At 36.6% G+C, this 13303-nt stretch overlaps 1 non-coding gene and 2 pseudogenes across 1 annotated transcript; 1 reads left to right on the top strand and 2 right to left on the bottom strand.

Moving 5' to 3' along the window:
* The first annotated feature begins 2995 nt into the window (after nucleotides 1–2995).
* LOC105293772 lies at nucleotides 2996–3473 on the top strand (annotated as a pseudogene).
* Nucleotides 3474–9875: 6402 nt separating this feature from the next.
* Nucleotides 9876–9993, bottom strand: LOC111741397 (annotated as a pseudogene).
* A 2984-nt stretch (nucleotides 9994–12977) lies between these two features.
* On the bottom strand, nucleotides 12978–13081 carry LOC111741377. The gene has a single exon (XR_002780984.1). It is a non-coding gene; the product is annotated as a U6 spliceosomal RNA (small nuclear RNA).
* Nucleotides 13082–13303: the final 222 nt, after the last annotated feature.

Here is a 13303-nt window from a genome sequence, read left to right as displayed (position 1 = left end):
AATAAAGAAAGAAGGAAAACCAGCCATGTCAAGTATTTTTATAATGCCTCATTTAATCTTCTAAACTATATGAGGTTACAAAAAAAGGAAACTGAAGCTCAGAGAAGCAAAGTAGTGAGTAAGTTTCTACCCAGAATTTAAATTTAGAATGGAAAGTTTCTAGAGTCCCTCTTCTTTCCCTAACATACTACCTTCATTTAGGACAATGGTCTCTATGCGGATTAAAGAGGAAAAGGACCAAGATAATGCTTTGAAGAGGTAAGTATGAGTGAGGCCTTTGTCTTATCTGTGGCTTCTTTAAGATGCAAAATATATGTAACATTAAAGTTACCACTCTATTGACAATGCAAAGTCCTAAGTTTGACATTTAAGTACCTTTGTGATATTCCACCCTACTCATTTTTCCACTAAAACTGAATCACTGGCTCATTTACACTCTCTTAAAACTACTGACTTCAAAACAGCATGGGGAGAGAATACACACTGGGGCTTGGGATGTAGATAGTGAATAATAGAGTTATGTTTTCACCAAGTAAGAAAGCTAGATCATGTGTATGTGATTGTCAAAAAAGAAACAAAGAATGGTTTGCTATTTGAATTGAGCAAAAATGTGAGAGATAGAGAATACAAACTTCAGCAACTCTCTTGATCATATCCATTCTCCTGTGTTCCATGTTCCAACTAATGAAAGAGTAATCAAAGCAAACAGCTTTGGAATGAAAATAGCTTCATTAGGAATGTACAGACTGAATGTAATTTGTGTAAGAGGCATTATTGAATGAATGCCAATAGAGGTCTGAAACAAGATTGATGGTTTGATAAAAAAATCAATACACACTCAGAAAAAGATGAAAATGATTAACACTGAAAGATAAAAACAGCCTACCACAGAATCTGGAGAAAATTTCTACTAACCGTAAGGTGAATGGGAGTATATTGAGAAAACAAGGTGATAGTCTGTCAGTGCATTTCCTCGTGAAACAGGGCAGTCCTAGCAACCCAAGAGGATGCAGAAATACACATAGATTTATTTCTCTTGCTCAGAGGCACAGATTCCATCTAAGCAGAACTTGATATGTGGGTGGCTATCTTTTGAGACAGAGACAGAAGTGTTCCTCATCTCACCCAACTCCAAGTTCCTAATCTATTTGGAAATTATTAACCTTCCTAAAACAACAAACATGTGTGTGTGTGTGTGTGTGTGTGTGTGTTTGTGTATGTGTGTGTGTGTAGTAAATGCATCCTTATGAGGTCTGTTCGTTATAAATAGAGTAATATGTAGAGTGATAAAGGTGTGAGTGGAAAACAAGAGTCCAAGCAAAAATTATGGCCCTTTTAATAGTAACAAGAAGAGTAAGGAAGGAAAACACTTTTACAGCACTTTATATGCTAGTCTAAAATCCAAGTGATTTATTAATTAGTATTTAGAACAACCCTGTATTAGTTAGAATAACATAAACTATGTTGTGGTAAAGATAAAATAAATAACTCCAAAATTTTCATAATTAACACAAGTTTATTTCTTGCTCATGAAAAGTTCGATTTAGGTGAGCAGAGGCTATCCTCCACTTGGTAACTCAGGAATTCAGGATCCTACATCTTACGATGCTACCCTAAGGTACTGGGGTAGAGAAGGAGAGAGATGTGAAAAGCAAACCAGCTCTTAACTGCTTTAGCCTTGTGATGACACATAGCACTTTCACTCCCAATACATTGGCCAGAACTAGTCACATGGCCCAGGTCACAGCAAGAAAGGCTGGGAAACGTCAAGGAGCTCATGGATATCCCAGATAGTATGATCAAGGATCCACAGAGTGGATCCTAATTGTCCCTTTCACATCCTCACATCCCTCATGAGGAAAGCAATAGCATAATCCCCATGATTTTTACAGATGATGTGACACTGGCACGAAGATAAAATAATTTACCCAAATTCACGGTTAGTAAGTGGTAGATCTAATATTTTCATCTGGTTCCAGCATTTGTGCTTCTGGAAATTATACTATCTTATCTTTTAAAAGAAGTAGTAGAAATATCAATGATTTCATTAGTGATTTCTACCAGAGAAACAAACTGTGTGTGGAGATGGTAAATCCTCTCTTGGAGCCCTAGAGCCAGGTTACATGAGCACAAGCTGGACACTGGGAATTAGGCAGGAAAATGTGTAGTCACATTTCTGTAGACTTGAGAAGGGACTCAACCAGTGCTCAGCAAGGACAATCAAGGGAAATTCCTGCATCCTGCTTATAGGCAAACATCTAGTCTAGATATATCTCTCTTGCTGAGGATAAATAGCATGAAAACAAAATCAACTCAAGACATTTGGGAAAAGTACTGAAACCAAGTTAAAGGGAATAAGATATAGAAGATATGGAGTCTACTCTCAAGAGCAGGGGTGGGCAAACTTTTTTGTCATGATCCAGATGATATATACTGTAGGCTTTACAGACCATACTGCTTCTGTCACAACTACCCAACTCTGCAGAAAGGCACGAAAGCAGCCATAGACAATACACAAATGAAAGGGAGTAGCTGTGCCCCAATAAAATTCTATTTACAAAAATAAACTGTGGACCAGATTTGACCCATGGGCTATAATTTGCCAATCCCCACTCTAAAGAAAAGAAAATTAGGAAATATAAATGATCAATAAACATTTGAAAAATATTTAATTTGGTAGCAATCCAAGAAATACAAATCTTAAGAGTGATGTGATTATTTATTGACAAACTGTTAAATACTTTTAAGAATTTATTGTTAGAAGAAGTTCAATGGAATGATTTTCTATTTCTGATAAGAAAGTGAATAACTTGAATATAATTTAGCTTGAAATTAATTTGCTGTAGAAAATTACATATATAAAATATATACATGCATATTATGTTAAGTGAAATAAGTTAGAAAAATACAAATACTGTATAATATCACTTATATGTAGAATTAAAAAAGCCAAACTTATAGGGTTGCTGAATGACCTCAATCCTTCAGGAGAGAGATGGCATGTATCTGAAGGCTGACTGTTCTCTTCAGTATCCAAGGAAGCCAAGATAACTTTCTCTGAACCCCAGTGGTCAGACCTGCTCACATCTCAACATTTCTCCAGGACCGACCTGCCCCAGGATGGTGTGGAACACAGCACATTAACCTGTCAAACAAGGCTGCATCTCTGTTTCCAAGGCTGCATCTCTCCACTGGACTGCTGAGAAGGTTGTCAGTGTTTTGTTCCTGGGCCTACTTCCAGCTGCTTATATGAATCCTTCCACTGTGCTCGACTACTCCCTGGCCACAGTCCTCACTCTCCGTAGTCACTGGGGCCTTGGACCAGTTGTGATTATGTTTGAGAGGATGTGTTGCAGAAAGCTGCCAAGGCAGGCATTTTGGCACTCTCAGCTTCCAACTTTGGTGGGTTTTGTTATTTCAACTATCATGATGTGGGCATCTGCAAAGCTGCTGCCATGCTGTGGAAGCTCTGACTTCTTTTACTTCATCCCTCGAGAATTGACTATACACCTCTTTGCCCCTGTCAGGCCATTCAACTCACAATAAGCAGGAAATAACTAAAGCCATTGGTGAGATAAACCTCTTCTCCTAATCACCTGGCTATTTTTAGAATTTAAACTTTGAGAAAAAGGTTCGAGTGGAATTGTATCCAAGAAATTGTGAGACTGAGTTCCATATTCTGGTGACTTAATGGGGCTGTCTCCCAGCTTCTCACAAGGCTCACAGTACAACTAAACAGTACATGTGAACTTTTGCATTTTAAATACCAAACTCTTAAATTCATCTTTATTAATATCAATACCTGCTCAAATTTCTTTATTTGTCCTGGGAATGATAGAGAAAGAGAAAGACTGTTGATTCACAAGTAAAGACTACAGAATCTTAGGCAGTGCTTAATGTCTGAAAACTTCCCCCTCTGTTCAGTTATACCAGTTACTGATAGTTTTATGTTCTTAGGAAACTTTTAAAATGAGGAAATACTGATATTTCCCATTACTAATATCTAAATCCTGGGAAAAGGGGCATGAAAAACTTCTGAATATAGAGATGTTCCATGTAAGGCAGAAGACCCCTAGTAGATATATCAAAATATTACAGATTTTAAACTGAGACTTAATCCTCAAATGTGTTCATTTTACTTATTCTGAAATAGTCTGTCCACAAATATTAAACTTTAAGCAGTAAATTGTCATTTTCCCATGGTGGGAACCTAATTTAAAAATGTATTCTATGAAAATAAAATTTAAAAAGATAAAATTCTGTAAAATAAAAATGTATTTTACTCTTTTATGTAAAAAAAAAAGCCCAACTCATAGAAACGGAAACTAGAATGGTAGTTACCAGGTGCTGCGGGCAGGGTGAAGGAAATGGGGAGATGTTGGTCAAAGAATATAAACTTCCAGTTAAAGATAAATAAGTTTTGGGGATTGAATATGCAGTATAGTGACTATAGTTAACAATACTGTATTATAGACTTGAAAGTTGGTAAGAGAATAGAACTTAAATATTTTACCACAAAAAGAATGTAATAATGTGAAGTGACGAAGTTATTAACTAACCTAATTGTGGTAATTATTTAGTGATATATACTTATATCAAATCATCATAGATACACCTGAAACTTATACAATTTTATAAGTCAATTATATCTCAATTGAACTAAAAAAATGTATAAAAATGTATATATATGTGTTTCAATTTTACAAATATGTATCTAAAACTGCATAAACTTTCATAATTAGGAAAATACAAAAGGAAACTTATGGGATTTGAGTCAGAACTGACTTGAATTATCTGCTACACACTAGCTAGAGATCTTGACCAAATTACTTTATACCTCTGACCCTCGATTTTCTCATTTAAAAAAAATGGATATAATCGTATCTACTTCACATAATTTTTTCAGTATTAAATAAGTTCATGCATATATAAAGCATATATTTTTAGCATATATTAGGTTCTCAATATATATTAGTTACACTTTGAGAAAGGGATACAAATTTGAAATTACACAGAAAAGGCTGAGAGACTGGAAAACTGGAGAACAATCATTCTAAAAGTTTTGAAAGTTGAAAAGAGGGACAACCAAAAGATTTTCTTTGCATGTGGTGTTGAAAGGCATGGTTAGGGAGAAGAGAAGAGGGGGAACGAGAGATGGAGAGAGAAGAGACAGGGAGAGGCGAGAGTGGGGTCAGTAGAGAGAAAGAGACAGAGAAAGACAAGGGAGAGAAGAGAGAGGGAGGGACGGAGGGGATGAGGAGAGAGAGAGATTGACTCTTGTTTCAGATATATCTATAAATAGTGGATTAAGTATGCTTTTCTTAGGATTCAGGTGACTGTAAAACAGGTTCAGTCAGGAGTTGAAAGAACTAGGATTCAGTGATAAAGTGCTATGGTTCTTTTTCTGAATAGAGGGGCTGAAAGAAAAACCTTTTTTTAGAGGGATGCCAGCAAAGAAGCCATCAGGGATTAGGGTCCAGGGCCAAAGTGGGGGCTCAAGAAAACATGAAGGCTCAGACAGTAAGTGTTTGTGCTTGATGAATGGGTACACCTTGTGTGGAAAGTCATAGACTGCATGCCAGATCTTACCTTTGTGAGTTTGTTCCCTGAGTCTCACATTGCAGCAAAACTCCTTGACGAAGTATAGGGGATGCAGAAGAAACACTTAGGGAGGCAATGGAGGAGGAAGGGAGATGAGAAGAAAGGAAGAAAATATTTGGCTCTCACAGTGCAGAAGAATTCTCTGCATCCCTGTACAGGTCAACAAGCAATCTTCCTTATGGCAAAGCCTCTTACTAGACACCAGAGAGATACCAATAGCAGTTGGACAAGGAATTCCTCAAATATCCCTTGCTCTTCTTACATCCAAGGACAGAACAAAGAGTATCTTCACACCAAGAGCACTTTGCAAATGCTCCTTCTCTTGTTTCTTCCTAACATTCCTGCCACCACCCTACATCCCACTGAACACACAGGATCATATACACCTGTGTACACTCTTCTTCTCTTTTGGCGGACTCCTTAGTTACACCTTTATTTCTCAGCGCTGGCATCCTTTTCTCTGACCTCCCAGGAGAGTTAGCTGTGGCTTCCAGAACCCTCCCAGAAACTTATGTGGCACTCACTGCTCTGCAGTGGCACAGCCTGTATGCTTGTCTGTCTCACCCACTACACTGTGGTGAGCAATTTGAGGACAGAGATGCTGTTTCATGGCCTTTGTTGCCTAGGCTCCTAACACAGCATCTCTTATGGTCATTTTTCAGCATGTACCCTTCATCACCACAACCAACAGAGTTCTGTTTGGTGCTTTAGGACCCAACCTCTGAAACACAGCACAAAGTGATCTCATGAATCATGGAATGAGAACCAAAAAAAAAGCTGCAAACAGCAGAGATCTAGTACACAATGAGGAATGATGGACTCAGGATGTAACCACAGAAAGGATCACGGCTGCAAAACAATTCATAATTTCTACCTGTCTTATCTTCCAGTCCTCCCTTGGTTTCATATTTCCAGCAACATTGTGAAATGTTGTCCAAAGACTGGGCAAAAATGAGTATAGGAAATCAGTCTACAGATCTCCAATTTGACTTGTTCTCCATCTAATGTTGAACCTAATTCTATAGTCTCTCTTCTTGGCCATAAGTCAGGAAACCATCCTTGGTAGAATGAGGCCATGACGCCCTTGTCAGTAAGGTAATCAGAACAACTACTATCTACTGAGCACTTACTCTGAGCCATGTCCCACGCCAGGTGCTTTATGTACATTATTTCACTTAGTCCTCACAAAGAACCTTTGAGATAAACATTATTGACAACATTATTGTCCCAATTTTGCAAGTAAAGAAACTAGTGGAGTTGGAAAAATTGCCCAAGGTCACATTTTTAAAAAGTGTTAGAGTCAGGATTTGAAACAAGTCTTTCCGTCCTGTCAAAATTGTAAGGCCAAGAATCATGGATATAGGGGACTCACTAGAGATCACGCAACAAAAACTTATTTAGGAAAGACCCTAATCTCAAATTATAAGTTCAACTATAATGGAAGGTGACTTATCTAAGAGACCAGGGGTTGAACTACTGATAAGTATACAGCTTTTAAGAGACTTAAGTTGTAGTGGTAGCAATCACAGACCTCAAAAATATGTTGGAAGTTGACCCCAATTAACACCACTGGCATACTCAGTTTAGCTCTACTATCATGTAACTGCTATAACATCCTTAAAGCACCAGGTTCTGTTTTTCAGGGTCATTGATGACAGTTTTGTTTTCAGAACAAACAGCTAAAGTAGGATAAGGATTCCCAGTGGATATTTAGTCTCTAGCAGTGTCTATGTCCCACATTTTAAGTTCTAGAAATAAACATAGTCCACTTGCCAAAAGGTCTGCCCATCATGTTGGTTCAGACAAAGGTAAACTCAATTAAGCATAACCAACAATGTGATGAAAGTTGCTGAGTAGAGGAAAATCCATGCCATTAAAAAGGCAGCAAGACAAATCTACTTTTCTAGGGGTTTAAGAGTACCTGGGGTAACTGGATTAACTCTGACATTTGTGCTTAGATTCAAACCTTTGGTGGAAGAAAAACTTATGGCTTAATTTTGCAAGACCCAGCATGGAACGAACCTTTGGGAGATGGAGCCTGAGAAAATTGGATTAGAGCTCTTGATATAAGGATTGGAGCAATCAAGAGCAAAGTGCAATTATAAGCAATTGTACCAGATGAGTCTTCTGTGAGATGTTTCAATTTCAGAAAAGATCACAAGCTGGATAACCAAACCACCACTAATCTGTTGCATCTAGCAAGTGAGCTGATCCTGGTCTGCAAGAGCTTTTGCTCCTGGTAACTGGAAAGAATAAATCCTTTTTATAGACAGTGGTTTTGAACTGCTATTTCCCTCTTTTTAGAAGAAAAGAACAGTCAGCTCCTGAAAGGTAAATTTCAAGAAGAGAGACTACTCCATCTTCACTCATTATTGATGTTTCTACCTTTATATCACCACCCATTTCAGTCAGCAACCACCTTACCTTTTTTTTTTTTTTTTAATCTCAAAGCTATACATGAGCTGGTCTCAAGGTGATGTTATTTCCAATATTCTCATTACTCTATCATTTAACTTGATGTACTATGTTATTATTGCTTATATGTCTTCCCACATGAGAATTTAAGCTCTTTGTCTTATTCATTTTTTTATGTAAATGTTTAGAACAGTGTCATACACATGGCAAGTTTTCAAGAAAGGCAATCTGAATGAATTCACAAATGGATGGATGGAAGTATGGATGTATGGACATGGATGCATGGATGGATGGATGGATGGATGGATGGATGTGTAGATGGGTAGATGGATGAGTAAATGGTTGACCCACGGGTCCTCTGAAGATACTCTAGGAAGATATATGTAGATGATTTTTCTTAACATTATAGGTCCTTCTGTGTCCTTCAGATGAATTACTTAATATCATTGAGGTTCAGTTTTCTTATTTATAAAATGAAAGCAACACTACTCATTTCATTAGGTTGTTGTGAGGCTCAAAATAAGTACTTCATGCTGGGTGCCTATCCATGAACCAGACACTGTTCATTCTGTCTTTTATTGGAAGAAGTTGGCCAGGATTGTACCGGGGCAGCAGCCATGCTATTATGTGGTAAAATGATAGCTCAGGTGTTTGAGTCTGATGCCTTCAGAAGATTTTTATCTGTGGGAGGGAACAGGGGGAAAGCTATAACAGTTCCTCAATTCACTTTACTTCACAAGAGAAATCTTATGGAGTATTTAAGAATAATGCCAAAACATTCACTTCTCACAATATTAAATAAAAAATGCCACAAGGAACCTCCCCTGCTCACAACACCTAAAAATGCTTAATAAAAAATATTAAAATGTTTATTTGAACTTTCAGGAAAATAATGGAAATCACAAAAGGCAAAAAAATATAATAAAGCACAAATCTTCAGAGGTAACCTCCCTGAAGCAACAGGTCCCTGCAGGCATTAACTTATCCATAGTGGCCTAGAGCCTTCATTTTAATGGGCATCAAGCAGGGGTCAGGATACAATGCCTAGGACCTGAACCAGGTGAAGACAGAATAGATCCCTAAACAGGCCAGGACCCAGAAGCTGACATCTTTAATGCAAGGCTAAACCAAAAGAAGAAAATTTATCTCATAAAGGAAAATAATAAACTTTATCTTAACCTTGACTCTTGATAGAGTCTACTTTAAAAATTCCTATTCGTGAGAGGTCCTCTGAGGGTTTAGAGCCAGTATCTAGAATTCATTCTATTCATATGATCCCAAAACATCTAACTTTATAATTTAATTTGAAGTGATTCATGATGAGTAGTGCCTTCCTAGATAAATATACCTTACACCAGGGACTCAAACAGTTTCATCAAATAATTATAAACTCACTAAAATATAAAAATTTTAAAACAGAAGAGGAAATAAGTCATTTGAATGAGAATAAGTAGAAATAGCAAACAAAAAGATAATAGCTACAAAATATTGGCTGATAATGGAATTGTCAAATATGAAATATAAAATAAGTAGTTTTGATATACTTTTGATATAGTTAATTTTTTTTAAAAAAAGAATATCTGAAGTATAACAAGTTCACAGAATATATGATCAGGTGGATTTGAAAAAAAGAACCAAGCAGAACTTCCAGGTGAAAAAAAAAAAAAACGTAATAAATGAAACTAAGATGAATACAGCATTAGATACAATGAAAGAGAGAACTAGTGAACTGGAAAAAAAGCTGAAGAGTTTTTGTTCTTTGTTTACTTTTTTTTTTCTTTAGGTGAGGCAACCCTTGGTTGACCTCACAGATTGCAAGAACTTTGTTAGCTTACAATCTTTTATTTTTTAATTTTTTACGCCTACAGCACCTGGCCTTCCTAGGTAGTCTCCCATCCAAGTACTAACCAGGCCAACCCTGCTTAGCTTCTGAGATCAGATGGGATCGGGCTTGTTCAGGGTAGCATAGCCATAGACTCACTTTTTAAAAAACAAATTAAAAGCAATTTATTGTGTAATATTCTGTGCCTGCAATGAAATATGTACAATGATATATAAATCTACTGACCAACTAAAGAATCACAACACTAACAATATAATTGAAACTAGCTGTGTCCTCCACTGTAATTTCCATTCTCCTGCTTTTCTGAATTTTGTGTTTATCATAGTCTTGCTTTTTAAAAATAGTTGACTATAATATAAGTAACCCCAAATACTATTAGCTCAGTTTTGCTTGTGTTTTTGCTAATATTTATAGTTCTTTTACTAACAGTCTTATACATTTTACTTAGTACACATGTGCAAGAGTTTCTCTGGGGTACACACCTAGGAGAAGAATTGTACTGGGCCATAGAAATGTAATCTTTACCTGTGCTAAATACTGTCAAGTTTTTTTCTAAAAAAGATTGTACTATTTCACAGTCCCAACATAAGATTCTGTTTTTCCACATTCTCACCACTTCTCATTGTCAAACTTCATATTTTTTTTGTCCATTTAATGGATGTAAAATGTCATCTCCTTATGATTTTAATTTGCATTTTCCTGATTACTATTTAAGTTAAGAATCTTTTATCTTGAATAATTATATTTCTTTTTGCGAATTACCTTACCATGGTTTTGTACATTTTTCCAAAGGTTGTAGGTATTCTTTATATATTCTGGATCTTAGTCCTTTGTTAGATGTGGTGTCGAGATTTTCTCCCAGTTTGTGGCTGACCTTTTTATTCTCTTTATGATATTTTCAGGGAGTAGAAGTTATTCATTTTAATGAAGTAAAATATATTTACTTTTTCCTTTTTAGTTTGTGCTTTTTGTGTCTTTAAATCTCATAGAGAAGGGGAATTCATTGTGAAAGGGAAAAATTTTAAACTTTTAGAAGAAAATGTAGAATATCTTTATGACCTTCGGGTAGGGAAGGATTTCTTAAACAAGACCCAAAAAGGGTCTTGTTACATTAACAAATATTACTACATTAACACACATTTTTAAAGATTGTTAGGATAAATCAGGAGGATAGGCTGAGCCACAGTTCCTTTCATTATTTTCCCTGGAGAAATATACTACTCTGTGCTGTTGTTGAAGAGGTGGTCTCAGAACAAAAGGCTGTCTACACAGCTTCACTACAACCTATGTCCTAACTCCCATTTTCTTACCCCATGGCCACCAAAAGGGAGGCACAGGGACCCACAGCAGTTTCTTCACCTTTAGTGCTTTTTTGTTGTGAGCATTGATGGGGGTCTGTTTCCGCTAATCTTAACTGTAGCAAAATGCTCCAGGATGTCTATTCTTCTGGTTACATATGGAATTTCCTGGACTTCAGTTGATTGCTTGGGATGGGGACTGATTAGATGCAGCTATTTCCAGGCATCCTTGCCTTTTCTTTCCAAAAAACCATTGTGTTAGCAATATATTTTTAGGTGGTGCTACATTATTCACATATATTTTCTTTTCTTTTTCACCATACAATTTCAGATCAAGTTTTCTTCCAGAAAAGAAAAACACACACTAGCTTCATGTGCTACTTTCAGCAGTCCTACCCTTTGTAATATAATTTGCATGGTCCTATAACTATACTTTTATCATTTTTATCATTTTAAGGCCATTTTTTTTTCCTGAAATTTCACCATCCCCATCACTCCACCCCTTTCCCATATATCTATTTATGGATCATTATCCCCATTAACATCTTCTCAGCATAGCTGAATGCTCCAGGGAGACCGGGCTGGTGTGAGGCTCCACCATGATGAATGAGTTTCTCTTTTCACTCCTCAGTAATAGGCTGGCTTCACTAAGGGCAGCTAATTTCTTTGTAGCTCCTTGGAGTAAGTAGATTAGGTTACCAGTATTGCTGCTTATCTCATTCTAGAATCAATGATCCAATTCACATGATCACCACATATAAATCAAGGGAAACTATTACACAGAAGCCTCACTAATTGATTAGTGGGTAGTTCCTGAAATGAGTCATTTACAAAACACTGCCTTGGTTCTTAGCCTATTTCTGAAACAATTAGCGAGTTGCTCACTTGTTGATTGTTTGATGGTGACTGTTTATGCTTGATGTAATGTCTGAATCTTACCCTTAGTTTCTCAGTGTCCTGGCCACTAGCTCTTTCTCATTTCTTTGTCCTGTGTTGTTTTCTAAGTCCCTCTCAGGTAGATGCCCAGTTTGCAGCACTGCTGATTCTGTTTCCATCTATCTGTTGAGTTTGATAGAACTGAAATATCATGGTCATTTGGATCCTTGAAGCAAATTGTAGCGGAGATCTGCTTCCTTTCACCTTGTCTTCCCAGGTCCAGCTGACCATGTCAGAGGAAAGACCAAAAAGGATATGTGGATAAAGGACACTGAGTGCCCGGCCTCTCCTTCCAAAACCTGTGTGCCAATGGGATATGTCAAACAAGAATGGCTGCTCTCCAGTACAAGGATCTCCTTGAGGCTAGAATTCTTGTTTTTCCAATCAGATGTTTCTGGCATTGTGCTTTAAAATCTGGGTGGGACAGAAAGTCAGATAATAATTGCTTTCATGCACTGAGCACTTTCTATGAACAAGGTGATTCATGCTAAGAGTTTAACCTACAGAATCTTATTTAATCTTATAACCATATGCATCCTGGGTGTTATCATCTCCACAAAAAAACCAAAGCTGAGAGAGGTTGGATATATTTTTTAGGTCATTCAACTAATAAGTGAAGGAATTAAATTCAAACACAGACTCATTCCAACTCAATAGAGTGCTTTTAAACACTGTACCATCCTGCTTCCTTCTTTAAAAAATAAATAAATAATAGGCCAGAATTATGTGGTACTAACTAAAAAGAAGTCACAAAAAGGTACGTTCACACTAAGTTGGAGTAGTCATATGCTACAGAGTAGAAGGAAGGAGTCCACACAGAGAGAATCTAATCTCATATTTCTCAAACTTCTTTTACTTGTGGTAAAAAAACACATAAAATTATTAAAAACATGGAATGCTCCATGAGTTTGCATGTTATCGTTGCACAGATCCATGCTTATCTTCTCTATGTCATTTGAATTTTAGTATATGTTCTGCTGAAGGGAACACTCTCAAACTTTTTAACTTACGGCACATAACATGAAATGTATTCTACATCATGACCCAGTAAACACACACACACATAACTGAGACAAAATTTTACTTTGCAATACTTGCCCTATTCTGTGCAGTGAACTCTATTTTTTTATGCTTTATATCTGTCTTATAAAATAATTCTGGTCATAGCCTATTAAGTATACTTTATGATCTATGATACTGATCTAGAAAT

The sequence above is a fragment of the Pteropus vampyrus genome, unplaced genomic scaffold (genome assembly GCF_000151845.1).
Source record: "Pteropus vampyrus isolate Shadow unplaced genomic scaffold, Pvam_2.0 Scaffold77, whole genome shotgun sequence".
NCBI lineage: Eukaryota > Metazoa > Chordata > Mammalia > Chiroptera > Pteropodidae > Pteropus > Pteropus vampyrus.
The sequence above is the reverse complement of the archived record's forward strand: the minus strand, read 5'-3'. Positions and strand labels throughout refer to the sequence as shown.